The 14,868-nt window shown below is 31.5% G+C and overlaps 1 protein-coding gene across 6 annotated transcripts in view; it reads right to left on the reverse strand.

Moving 5' to 3' along the window:
- SK (small conductance calcium-activated potassium channel) overlaps window positions 1-14,868 on the reverse strand; it is a 636,287-nt gene that overhangs the window by 94,558 nt on the left and 526,861 nt on the right. The window lies entirely within an intron of this gene.

Here is a 14,868-nt window from a genome sequence, read left to right on the forward strand (position 1 = left end):
CTATATCTCCCACTGTGAACCACGTATTGGTATGAAATTTTGTTCTCTGGTACACTTTGTTTTTCTCATTTATAAACTATAAATATTTTGTGCACAGATCTATAAATGTTGAAGATATAAAGGGTTGAAAATGTTTTGGGTCATGAAATTCTGTAAAATTATGGCCGTTCTATATCTCCCACTGTGAACCACGTATTGGTATGAAATTTTGTTCTCTTGTACACTTTGTTTTTGGTAATTAAAAACTATAGTTAATTTGTGCATAAATCTAAAAAGGTATAAGATATAAAGGGTTGAAAATTTTTTGGGTCATGAAATTCTGTAAAATTGTGGCCGTTCTATATCTCCCACTGTGAACCACGTATTGGTATGATATTTTGTTCTCTGGTACACTTTGTTTTTCTCATTTATAAACTATAAATATTTTGTGCACAGATCTATAAATGTTGAAGATATAAAGGGTTGAAAATGTTTTGGGTCATGAAATTCTGTAAAATTATGGCCGTTCTATATCTCCCACTGTAACCACGTATTGGTATGAAATTTTGTTCTCTTGTACACTTTGTTTTTGGTAATTAAAAACTATAGTTAATTTGTGCATAAATCTAAAAGGGTATAAGATATAAAGGGTTGAAATTTTTTTGGGTCATGAATTTCTGTAAAATTGTGACCGTTCTATATCTCCCACTGTGAACCAAGTATTGGTATGGAATTTGGTCATCCTCTACAGTTTGTTTTTGTTAATTAAAAACTATAGTTATTTTGTGCACAGTTCTATAAATGTAGAAGTTATAAAGGGTTGAAAATTTTTTGGGTCATGAAATTCTGTAATATTATGGCCGTTCTATATCTCCCACTGTGAACCACGTATTGGTATGGAATTTTGTTATCTTATACACTTTGTTTTTCTCAATTATAAACTATAGTTATTTTGTGCACAGATATAAAAAGGTAGAAGATATAAAGGGTTGAAAATTTTTTGGGTCATGAAATTCTGTAAAATTGTGGCCGTTCTATATCTCCCACTGTGAACCACGTATTGGTATGAAATTTTGTTCTCTTGTACACTTTGTTTTTGGTAATTAAAAACTATAGTTAATTTGTGCATAAATCTAAAAAGGTATAAGATATAAAGGGTTGAAATTTTTTTGGGTCATGAATTTCTGTAAAATTGAGACCGTTCTATATCTCCCACTGTGAACCAAGTATTGATATGGAATTTTGTTCTCTTAAACACTTTCTTTTTCTCAATTATAAACTATAGTTATTTTGTGCACAGATATAAAAAGGTAGAAGATATAAAGGGTTGAAAATTTTTTGGGTCATGAAATTCTGTAAAATTGTGGCCGTTCTATATCTCCCACTGTGAACCACGTATTGGTATGATATTTTGTTCTCTGGTACACTTTGTTTTTCTCATTTATAAACTATAAATATTTTGTGCACAGATCTATAAATGTTGAAGATATAAAGGGTTGAAAATGTTTTGGGTCATGAAATTCTGTAAAATTATGGCCGTTCTATATCTCCCACTGTGAACCACGTATTGGTATGAAATTTTGTTCTCTTGTACACTTTGTTTTTGGTAATTAAAAACTATAGTTAATTTGTGCATAAATCTAAAAAGGTATAAGATATAAAGGGTTGAAAATTTTTTGGGTCATGAAATTCTGTAAAATTGTGGCCGTTCTATATCTCCCACTGTGAACCACGTATTGGTATGATATTTTGTTCTCTGGTACACTTTGTTTTTCTCATTTATAAACTATAAATATTTTGTGCACAGATCTATAAATGTTGAAGATATAAAGGGTTGAAAATGTTTTGGGTCATGAAATTCTGTAAAATTATGGCCGTTCTATATCTCCCACTGTGAACCACGTATTGGTAAGAAATTTTGTTCTCTTGTACACTTTGTTTTTGGTAATTAAAAACTATAGTTAATTTGTGCATAAATCTAAAAAGGTATAAGATATAAAGGGTTGAAATTTTTTTGGGTCATGAATTTCTGTAAAATTGTGACCGTTCTATATCTCCCACTGTGAACCAAGTATTGGTATGGAATTTGGTCATCCTCTACAGTTTGTTTTTGTTAATTAAAAACTATAGTTATTTTGTGCACAGTTCTATAAATGTAGAAGTTATAAAGGGTTGAAAATTTTTTGGGTCATGAAATTCTGTAATATTATGGCCGTTCTATATCTCCCACTGTGAACCACGCTTTGGTATGAAATTTTGTTCTCTTGTACACTTTGTTTTTGTTAATTAAAAACTATAGTTAATTTGTGCACAAATCTAAAAAGGTATAAGATATAAATAGTTGAAAATTTTTTGGGTCATGAAATTCTGTAAAATTGTGGCCATTCTATATCTCCCACTATGAAACACGTATTGGTATGGAATTTGGTCCTCCTCTACAGTTTGTTTTTGTTAATTAAATATTATAGTTAATTTGTGCACAAATCTAAAAAGGTAGAAGATATAAAGGGTTGAAATTTTTTTGGGTCATGAATTTCTGTAAAATTGTGACCGTTCAATATCTCCCACTGTGAACCACGTATTGGTATGAAATTTTGTTCTCTTGTACACTTTGTTTTTGGTAATTAAAAACTATAGTTAATTTGTGCATAAATCTAAAAAGGTATAAGATATAAAGGGTTGAAATTTTTTTGGGTCATGAAATTCTGTAAAATTATGGCCGTTCTATATCTCCCACTATGAAACACGTATTGATATGGAATTTTGTTATCTTATACACTTTGTTTTTCTCAATTATAAACTATAGTTATTTTGTGCACAGATATAAAAAGGTAGAAGATATAAAGGGTTGAAAATTTTTTGGGTCATGAAATTCTGTAAAATTGTGGCCGTTCTATATCTCCCACTGTGAACCACGTATTGGTATGAATTTTTGTTCTCTTGTACACTTTGTTTTTGGTAATTAAAAACTATAGATATTTTGTGCACAGATCCATAAATGTAGAAGATATAAAGGGTTGAAAATTTTTTGGGTCATGAAATTCTGTAAAATTATGGCCGTTCTATATCTTCCACTGTGAACCACGTGTTGGTATGGAATTTTGTTCTCTTATGCACTTTGTTTTTCTCAATTATAAACTATAGTTATTTTGTGCAAAGTTCTATAAATGTAGAAGTTATAAAGGGTTGAAAATTTTTTGGGTCATGAAATTCTGTAAAATTGTGGCCGTTCTATATCTCCCACTATGAAACACGTATTGGTATGGAATTTGGTCCTCCTCTACAGTTTGTTTTTGTTAATTAAAAACTATGGTTAATTTGTGCACAGTTCTATAAATGTAGAACATATAAAGGGTTGAAAATCTATTGGGTCATGAAATTCTGTAAATTTATGGCCGTTCTATATCTCCCACTGTGAAACACGTATTGGTATGGAATTTGGTTCTCCTCTACACTTTGTTTTTGTCAATTAAAAACTATAGTTAATTTGTGCACAAATCTAAAAAGGTAGAAGATATAAAGGGTTGAAATTTTTTTGGGTCATCAATTTCTGTAAAATTGTGACCGTCCTATATCTCCCACTGTGAACCAAGTATTGATATGGAATTTTGTTATCTTATACACTTTGTTTTTCTCAATTATAAACTATAGTTATTTTGTGCACAGATCTATAAATGTAGAAGTTATAAAGAGTTGAAATTTTTTTGGGTCATGAATTTCTGTAAAATTGTGACCGTCCAATATCTCCCACTGTGAACCAAGTATTAATATGTATTTTTTTTCTCTTATACACTTTGTTTTTTCAATTATAAACTATAGTTATTTTGTGCACAGTTCTATAAATGTAGAAGTTATAAAGGGTTGAAAATTTTTTGGGTCATGAAATTCTGTAAAATTATGGCCGTTCTATATCTCCCACTATGAAACACGTATTGATATGGAATTTTGTTATCTTATACACTTTGTTTTTCTCAATTATAAACTATAGTTATTTTGTGCACAGATATAAAAAGGTAGAAGATATAAAGGGTTGAAAATTTTTTGGGTCATGAAATTCTGTAAAATTGTGGCCGTTCTATATCTCCCACTGTGAACCACGTATTGGTATGAAATTTTGTTCTCTTGTACACTTTGTTTTTGGTAATTAAAAACTATAGTTAATTTGTGCATAAATCTAAAAAGGTATAAGATATAAAGAGTTGAAATTTTTTTGGGTCATGAATTTCTGTAAAATTGAGACCGTTCTATATCTCCCACTGTGAACCAAGTATTGATATGGAATTTTGTTCTCTTAAACACTTTCTTTTTCTCAATTATAAACTATAGTTATTTTGTGCACAGATATAAAAAGGTAGAAGATATAAAGGGTTGAAAATTTTTTGGGTCATGAAATTCTGTAAAATTGTGGCCGTTCTATATCTCCCACTGTGAACCACGTATTGGTATGATATTTTGTTCTCTGGTACACTTTGTTTTTCTCATTTATAAACTATAAATATTTTGTGCACAGATCTATAAATGTTGAAGATATAAAGGGTTGAAAATGTTTTGGGTCATGAAATTCTGTAAAATTATGGCCGTTCTATATCTCCCACTGTGAACCACGTATTGGTATGAAATTTTGTTCTCTTGTACACTTTGTTTTTGGTAATTAAAAACTATAGTTAATTTGTGCATAAATCTAAAAAGGTATAAGATATAAAGGGTTGAAATTTTTTTGGGTCATGAATTTCTGTAAAATTGTGACCGTTCTATATCTCCCACTGTGAACCAAGTATTGGTATGGAATTTGGTCATCCTCTACAGTTTGTTTTTGTTAATTAAAAACTATAGTTATTTTGTGCACAGTTCTATAAATGTAGAAGTTATAAAGGGTTGAAAATTTTTTGGGTCATGAAATTCTGTAAAATTGTGGCCGTTCTATATCTCCTACTATGAAACACGTATTGATATGGAATTTTGTTATCTTATACACTTTGTTTTTCTCAATTATAAACTATAGTTATTTTGTGCACAGATCTATAAATGTAGAAGTTATAAAGGGTTGAAATTTTTTTGGGTCATGAATTTCTGTAAAATTGAGACCGTTCTATATCTCCCACTGTGAACCAAGTATTGATATGGAATTTTGTTCTCTTAAACACTTCGTTTTTCTCAATTATAAACTATAGTTATTTTGTGCAGAGATATAAAAAGGTAGAAGATATAAAGGGTTGAAAATTTTTTGGGTCATGAAATTCTGTAAAATTGTGGCCGTTCTATATCTCCCACTGTGAACCACGTATTGGTATGATATTTTGTTCTCTGGTACACTTTGTTTTTCTCATTTATAAACTATAAATATTTTGTGCACAGATCTATAAATGTTGAAGATATAAAGGGTTGAAAATGTTTTGGGTCATGAAATTCTGTAAAATTATGGCCGTTCTATATCTCCCACTGTGAACCACGTATTGGTATGAAATTTTGTTCTCTTGTACACTTTGTTTTTGGTAATTAAAAACTATAGTTAATTTGTGCATAAATCTAAAAAGGTATAAGATATAAAGGGTTGAAATTTTTTTGGGTCATGAATTTCTGTAAAATTGTGACCGTTCTATATCTCCCACTGTGAACCAAGTATTGGTATGGAATTTGGTCATCCTCTACAGTTTGTTTTTGTTAATTAAAAACTATAGTTAATTTGTGCACAAATCTAAAAAGGTAGAAGATATAAAGGGTCGAAATTTTTTTGGGTCATGAATTTCTGTAAAATTGTGGCCGTTCTATATCTCCCACTGTGAACCACGTATTAATATGGATTTTTTTTCTCATATACACTTTGTTTTTCTCAAATATAAAATATAGTTATTTTGTGCCCAGATATAAAAAGGTAGAAGATATAAAGGGTTGAAAATTTTTTGGGTCATGAAATTCTGTAAAATTGTGGCCGTTCTATATCTCCCACTATGAAACACGTATTGGTATGGAATTTGGTCCTCCTCTACAGTTTGTTTTTGTTAATTAAAAACTATAGTTAACTTGTGCACAAATCTAAAAAGGTAGAAGATATAAATGTTTGAAATTTTTTTGGGTCATGAATTTCTGTAAAATTGTGACCGTTCTATATCTCCCACTGTGAACCAAGTATTGATATGGAATTTTGTTCTCTTATACACTTTGTTTTTCTCAATTATAAACTATAGTTATTTTGTGCACAGATATAAAAAGGTAGAAGATATAAAGGGTTGAAAATTTTTTGGGTCATGAAATTCTGTAAAATTGTGGCCGTTCTATATCTCCCACTGTGAAGCACGTATTGGTATGAAATTTTGTTCTCTTGAACACTTTGTTTTTCTCAATTATAAACTACAGATATTTTGTGCACAGATCTATAAATGTTGAAGATATAAAGGGTTGAAAATTTTTGGCTCATGAAATTCTGTTAAATTGTGGCCGTTCTATATCTCCCACTGTGAAGCACGTATTGGTATGGAATTTGGTTCTCCTCTTCAGTTTGTTTTTGTCAATTAAAAACTATAGTTAATTTGTGCACAAATCTAAAAAGGTAGTAGATATAAAGGGTTGAATATTTTTTGGGTCATGAAATTCTGTAAAATTTTGTCCGTTCTGTATCTCCCACTGTGAACCACGTATTGATATGGAATTTTGTTCTCTTATACACTTTGTTTTTCTCAATTATAAACTATAGTTATTTTGTGCATAGATCTATAAATGTAGAAGATATAAAGGGTTGAATATTTTTTGGGTCATGAAATTCTGTAAAATTATGGCCGTATTATAACTCTCACTGTGAACCACGTATTATTATGGATTTTTTTTCTCTTATACACTTTGTTTTTCTCAATTATAAACTATAGTTATTTTGTGCACAGATCTAAAGAGGTAGAAGATATAAAGGGTTGAAAATTTTTTGGGTCATGAAATTCTGTAAAATTGTGGCCGTTCTATATCTCCCACTGTGAAGCACGTATTCGTATGAAATTTTGTTCTCTTGTACAGTTTGTTTTTCTCAATTATAAACTATAGTTATTTTGTGCACAGATCTATAATTTTAGAAGATATAAAGGAGTGCTTCTTAACCGGAGTTCCGCGAATATGGTCCAAGTGTTCCGTGAAATTTCAATTTTAAATGTTTTGAAATTTAGAAACTTAGGAAACATACGATAACAAAAAATTGTTCCTTTTTTTTTTAAATTTGAATTCAATTTTAAGTTCTTGCTAAATACCGAATTTCAAATTATTTAATGTTAGTGTTTCACGAGATAAATATATACATATAATTGTGTTCGGCGTCTATGAAAAGGTTAAGAACCACTGCCCTAGAGAGTTCCAGCATTGGCTGGCCCCTCTCAACATGCCTTCCCGATTGTGGCGCTGGGTCCTCGGATGCAGCCTACAATCTGTGCATAACTAAATTATGATCTCATTTACTGGATGTATATGTATAGAGGTTGTAAATAAATAAATATATACAAAAAAAAAAATCGGGATCCTGCAAAGATTATTTGCAAAAAATATTATTTGTCAAATGTAAAAGTTTTTGTTGCTTATTCATTTTTTTTTAGTTAATATATGCAACTAATTTGGTTTAGCTTGCTCACAGACTAACTCTAGCTCTTCACAACTTCTATGAAGAGTAAATTGAATGGGTTCGAAACAAATGCAGTAACCTCTCAGAATAATACTTTTCTTAAAAGATTTGCGGCCCTTATATTATTATATTGAAACGTTATAAAGCGGTGCTGTTTGCAGTTCTTCTTTAAAATCTATCAACATAATCTTCAGGGATGTAGAATTTATTGAAAACATGACCGCAAAGATAATGTTAACGATACATACATGTTTGTAAGTTAAACTGTAGTTCTATTGAAGAAATTGATAGAGCATTTTCTACACAGACTACTACCGGCGGTGTTCAGACAAGAAGACATGGTGCAACATAACAGCAGTGCCAGCAGAAATGCTATTCAGTAGAAGCGAATTAAAGTAAGGAAGGAAATCCTTTGCGGTAGTAACAATAACTAGTTGTGTTGGTCTCCGTTAGTTTTGTATTCAAGGCCAGACATGCCTGGTTGGCTCAAGGGTACAATATAAAACTTGAGGAAACTAATCTGGCAATTTGCATGAATAAACAAATGGTAAAGACTGCGGCCCCCGGGAACGGCAGTACTCCATCGGTGGTGCTACGTCTTGCTTCTGTCTCTTGTATAGATGTTGCGGTTGGGTAAAGGACGGCACCAAATTTGTTCAAGTTTTGTCCTCATTTCAATACCAGAACCGAGTCTTTCCTTTATTCCACTGTTTTATTATACTTGCTGGTTCATTCAATTCCTTATTAAAAACAAAAAATCAATTTCTTTAAAGATATACTTAAAATGAATACTAAATAGCCTCATTATTAAATATTTACATTCTTCTCTAGCTTTTTGTTTAATTCATTTAAAATTTGGTAAGGACTAAACCTTAAAAACTAAATTCTTTATAAATTTGTTTAAAAAAAGTTTGTGTGATTGCGGAAGTGTAAAAAAAAAACTTTAAAGATACTGAAAAAAACAAGATGTCAAAGTAATAATTAAAAAAACAATTTAGAGCCAATGAACTCATTACCTAATTATCTTTTTTCTCCTTTTTTCACAATCTGCCATGAGCCATGAGCCCCCTTACACGACTTACTTAAATTATTTTTAAAATACAAAATTCCTTTGAACAGAATTTGTACTAAATATTAGTACAACTTCATGGTCAAGAAAACAACCTTCCTTTATATTAATTAATGTTAATTTAAAGATCTCAACAAGTTTGATTAAAAAATTAAGAGCTCATTTCCAGACTAGAAAATTTTGGAACCACTGCCGCTCCTCAAACCATTATCTGCACATATGCTCTTGTCGTTTAATCGTTGTTAACATAACATTTATATCAATGCTTACTAGTTTTAAAATTTGCAACAAGTTTGAGATTTCAATAAAAGAAATTTTTCACAAGATGAGAAAAAATAAATGCTAAAATCTAGAATATAGAGAGATGTAAAAAAAACTGATCGTAATGTTTACATATTATACAGTGGCAAATATTCAGATTCTTTTATCAGAGCAACAGTTTGCGGCACCAGAACGGACCCAACTACAATTGATGAAGATATATCCTGAATGTGAAGAAGGTGGGATCTACGATATCCTAAAGAAACAACTTCTGGTTTTTCTTTTATATAAATATTGCAGGCAAAAAAGGTTTTGGAATGTGTCCAAGTGCCATGTTTCATACAGAATCCTCTTCGTAATTGTTCAACACCTTGTTTTTATAACAATCATTTCCATTTCCTCCCTCAACATATCAACTGGTTTTATCCTTTAGATTTTATTTAATAATAACTTTTCAAGTTTGTTGAAAAAAAAACAAACAGAAGAAATTAATTATATAAATAATTTTTGTTGAAGTTATCATTATACAATATGACTGGGTAAATTTTTAAGTTTTTTAAGTCGAATGTTTTTGCTTCAAGTTATTTTTTCGTGTTTATAATTAAATGAATTTGAATATGACTAAGTAATATACATACGAGGGTCGTTTGAAAAGTCCGTGCAAAGTCAGAGAGATAGCACCACTGGCGCGTATCGAGGTTATGTTTAGTTAGTAGCATCTCTTGGAAGAACACACACCAAGTTTCAGCCAGATCGGTCTATTTCTTTGTGTTTGGCATTCGTTTGAATCGAGGAAGTCGGGTGATTTTCAAAAAATAGACGAAAAAGAATTTCGTGTGTTGATTAAACACTACTCTATGAAAGGCAAAACGCCTCAGGAGACTAAAGAGAAGCTTGATAAACATTATGGTGACTCAGCACCTTCGATTAGAACAGTTTATAAGTGGTTTCAAAATTTTCGGAGTGGCCATATGGGCACAAGTGACGCTGAACGTTCTGGACGCCCTGTTGAGGTTACTACTCCAGAAATCATTGATAAAATCCATGATATGGTGATGGATGACAGAAGAGTGAAGGTGCGTGAGATTGCTAGTGCTGTGGGCATCTCGAATGAACGGGTACATAATATTTTGCATCAACATTTGGACATGACAAAGCTATCCGCAAGATGGGTGCCGCGATTGCTCACGCTTGACCAAAAACGAAATCGTGTGAAGTGTTGCAAGGACGGTTTGCAGCTGTTCCTGAAGAATCCGCAGGACTTTAAGCGTCGTTTCGTCACTGTGGATGAAACATGGATACATCACTACACTCCTGAGACCAAAGAACAATCTAAACAATGGGTTACCAAGGGGGAATCTGCTCCAAAAAAGGCGAAGACCGTTCCTTCGGCCGGAAAGATTATGGCGACTGCCTTTTGGGATTCACAAGAAATTAATGGAAATAGGGTTCCAACTCGTTTCACAACCCCCCTATTCTCCAGACTTGGCTCCCTCGGACTACTATTTGTTCCCCAATATGAAGAAATGGCTGGCGGGAAAAAGATTTTATTCAAACGAGGAGGTGATTGCAGAAACGAATGGCTATTTTTCAGACTTGGACAAATCCTATTATTCGGAAGGGATCAACAAACTAGAGCAGCGTTGGACGAAGTGTATAAGCCTAAAAGGAGACTATGTTGAAAAATAAAAAAGGTTTACCCCAAAAAATTAAGTAGTTTTTATTTTTGCACGGACTTTTCAAACGACCCTCGTACATATATATATATTTTTTTTTGTTTTTGGTTATTTTCTTTGCTAGTCTAAGTTGCTGCTGATGAAAATATTGTTGTTAAAATAAAGTTAAATTAAAATAAAATTGTTATAAGGTAAGGTGTTATGAAATTCGTCAGAGAATCTGGCTGAGCAATTGTTTCTCTTCCTCTGAAAAGGATCTGTTTGCTGAAACAAAAATTCTTACGTTCAATTATAATATCCTAAATCAATAACATGAAAACATTATCAAACAAGGCACTAATTAATATTAATAATGAAGTATATATAGCCTTCACATCAAATAACAGCAGAAGCTCTGAAGCAACGCCCGACCAATAAACTCAGTAAAGTTAATAAAAACTAATTTTCGTTCTTAAGGTAAGTACGTACATAAAAAAAATTTAAGATAAACCCTAACAAAAAGAAGTGGTCAAACAAGAAACCCACGTATCATTAGTCAGCTTCACTAGCAACGACCATCTTCTTCCATTTACCCACTTCCTCATCAAAGATCACAACGAAAAACCCAGCTACTTTACAAATCCCACACGACCTAGAATCTTTCTTTTTGAATCATGTCTCTTAGCGAACAATTCAAGAATACACTTTGTCAATCACTAAACCTGTCACAGTGGGAATTGTGCCAACTCGTGGGCTAAATCTACAAAAGCACTATCACTCTCATTTATCAAAGTCGAAACCAATAGATTATTTTCCCTTTTGTGAAAATTCTACTTCTGTACTGAACATAGTTGGTGATAGATACATGTTAAGGAACAATTGTATTCATAGTACCTTTACTTGCACAAATCTATTAAGAATTGACAAATTAAGTAGTCCAAAATTTGATGCAAATAAATTAGACCGAATATAATCGAATTAGTTTTAAGGTATTATTCTTTGAAAAAAATCTAATTGTTCAGTTATTTTAAAGATTAAATTCATGGGTGGTTCCATGTATTTGTGGCGGTTTCTACTCGGGAAAGCCAGGGTTAAGTGGCATGCCTAATCGTACAAATTTCTGAACGGTTTTAGAAATGTGGGCGATTTTTAAGAAGAAAACCACAGCAGTTTTTCTTGGAAGTTGCTACGGTAACACAAATATGAATATTGACACTAGAAAGGTTCCGGGAGAGGAGGAAGTTTATTTCCCTCTAACTTGCCATTACTTTGCATGGTACAGTTTTACCACCTCATTATATTATGTGTTAGAGGGTATTATATTCATTAATGGAATTCATAATTTGCAGAAAAACAATAACAATGTGTTTTTCGCCATGATAATAACAAAACGAAAAAGTCGTGGACTGTTATCTATAGCATACCTAGGAGTTATGTTTCTCAGGAGATTTGAACCAAAATGTATCAATTTCAATGCAAACCAAAGACTTATTCAAGAAAATCCAGCTCTGAGAGAAGTTTTAAGAGGTTCAATTTTCTTTGGGATGCCCAGGAAGTCCTACACCATTATATTAATTAACTTTACAAGCCTTGTCAGCTAATTTGGCTAATGATGATTCTGTAAGTCCCCTTTTTTTTTAATCTAAGCCACATCAATGATTATTCCGCTGCCTAAAACTGATGCATCCACCTCTGAAGGTAGATTTAAACGCGAAACTTGCCAGAAATAAGAAAAGCACACATCCTATGCAATAAATCAACAATATTATCCAGCACTGTATATCCAAGCACTTATTAAAAAAAATCTCTAGATATATAACCCACTCTAGATAGATAGATAACCCACATTCTCTCTACCTAAGTGTATTCACATTTCACCTTTTCTGTGGTGAATTCCTTCCTAAATATTTTACTTTAAGATTATTTAAAGTGATCAAAAAAAAAAAAACTAATTATAGAAATAAACTAGGAATCGAAAATATTTAGAACAGAAAACAAGTGTGATCTGTCAAGTATGTAATTGGCCTGCCAAAATAAATAACCCAATTTTCTGGCATCTATAAAAATAAAAAGAAATAATTCAAAGCAGACGGATTCCAATATGTCTAATAAACTCGATGTTCTGATTATCGAACAAAATTTCTAGAAAACAAATGTAAATTTCTTGAGTTTTAATGTGACATCATATTGCAATACATCACTTATAATTAATAAATAAATTATGGAGTTAAGCACAACGTAACTTTTATTACTGCACTTCTTTTATTAACTTTTACTTCCCAGTTTACATTATTTGTAAGTTTAATTAAAATGGAGTAGAATTCATACCGTGGAAATAATAAGCAAATGTTAATATATACTGTAACTTATTAGCCTTAATATTTAATTTGAAAGAAACGATTTTTCTTTGAAGATGCCAGGAAAGATCCTGTTAAATGGAATCTTTTGCCAATGGCCTGGACAGCCAGCGTTCCTAATTAGAGCTCTAAATTCCCAAGAAGTTTTAAGTTTACCATTGATTCTTGTTCCTAACCTTATTCCTGGCTAGAAAACTTAGCCTTTTTTACTTCTCTCTTTCAACGGTTGTCGAAACCCAATTATAGAAAATTACAAATTGTACGAAAATTATATATTGTGGACAAATTACTGCGATTATTTGTTTGCGAGTTGTACTGATCCTAATCGCATACGCATGCTAATTTGTAAAAACAATTTTTTCTTTGTAGTCAGTTACATCGAACTATTTTCGGATTTTCAAAATGGAAAATCTGCATTATCATTTCTCTGCATTACGATATTTTATATCGTAAGAGAAAGCAATAAATAGTAAGATAAGAAAAAATAAAATAATATAAAATGATTTATTTATCGTTGAAAAATTATTAAATTTAATTACCCAGTTTATGGTGAAACAGGTAGAAGCTAAGATAAAAATGGAAGTTCTCGTATAAATAGGGAAATTAAATGGATTTCAGTTATCTAAGGAAATTCTCACTCCATACCATTTCCTTTTCAGAATAATTACCACCTTGCTGGAAATTCTAGAACACAATTATCGTAGAATTTATCAGGCGAAACGTTTCCTCTAATTGAATATGCAATGAATAATTGGGGAAATATCCCAAAGATAAGCTTTTAATTAAAACGGAGAAGACTTCAGAAAATTTAAATAAATAATTTTTAAGAAAAATTCACCTGTAGACTATTACTACAGTATATATATTTTATGTCTAATCACATTTGTTTGATGTGCCTCTACGGATTTTCTTAATTCTTTAACAAACGCCTCAAACTATACAATTGGCGTTCTCAGAACACTCGAGAATCTACAGACTTAGATAATGAACTTGGTTTGAACTTCGATGTGGTACTAATTGATAAAGTCACATGCTTTGAGTGCACTTGTTCACTTAAACAATAATCTCAGCTCTCATTTGACAAGCTCGGGAGCCCCAGGGGTTCTCCTGGTGCTATAAGGAATATCTTGGATGAGTGCATGGTTAGGGTGGATGAAAGTTAATGAAATTGCTGATCTTCTGGCCAGGTATGGGAGATTTACTCCTTTCCTAGGTTCAGGACCTGTCCTAACGTAATAACAAGTACACCGGCCAAAAGACTCTTCAGCAATAGACTTAAAGAAGGGACGAACAAATTCAGAAAGGCTGTTTCAAAAATAATACATCTTAAGGCCTAATCTGAGGAGAGCCTCAAGTTGGTTAGAAATCAGAGTAGGTAGGGTAACAAAATATCTGCAATTTTTGTATTAATTATTGATTTAATTCTAAACCAAAAAAATAGTTTCTAGTTGGTTTATTAATAAATCAAAAAGACGAAAGTAATAAAGTAAAAAATTAAGTGATTGCAAAATTCCCAATTTTTCTTTTCTTAAACAATCATATTTATCAGAAATAACCAGTAAACGTTATCTAAATATTGTGATAGATCCTGTAAAGATAAAGACCGAAAATAAATAGAGCCCAATAGTACATTTGAGATTAGAGCCCTACATCAGATTCTGTTAACAGAAACTATTAATCTATTAGAAACCTTTTAAAAACCCAGAAAAAACTAGATCAGAGATAGAAAAGTCAGATATAACAAGAATATTACTATTATAATGTAGAGATTCTATAAAATAAATCAAGTTCCAAGGGCAATGATGGGCTTTAATTTAAAGAAAAACAGAAATCGAAAATACAGGAATCTTTCCTCCCTCATCAACTTCTGGCCAATCTGTTTCTCACAAATAGTGACCCAATTCCACAAAATCATCTTTTCATCACTTCCTCTGTCTGCTTTCTTGCCTCATC

The sequence above is a fragment of the Rhodnius prolixus genome, unplaced genomic scaffold (genome assembly GCF_049639745.1).
Source record: "Rhodnius prolixus isolate KJV_2025 unplaced genomic scaffold, Rpr scaffold_8, whole genome shotgun sequence".
NCBI lineage: Eukaryota > Metazoa > Arthropoda > Insecta > Hemiptera > Reduviidae > Rhodnius > Rhodnius prolixus.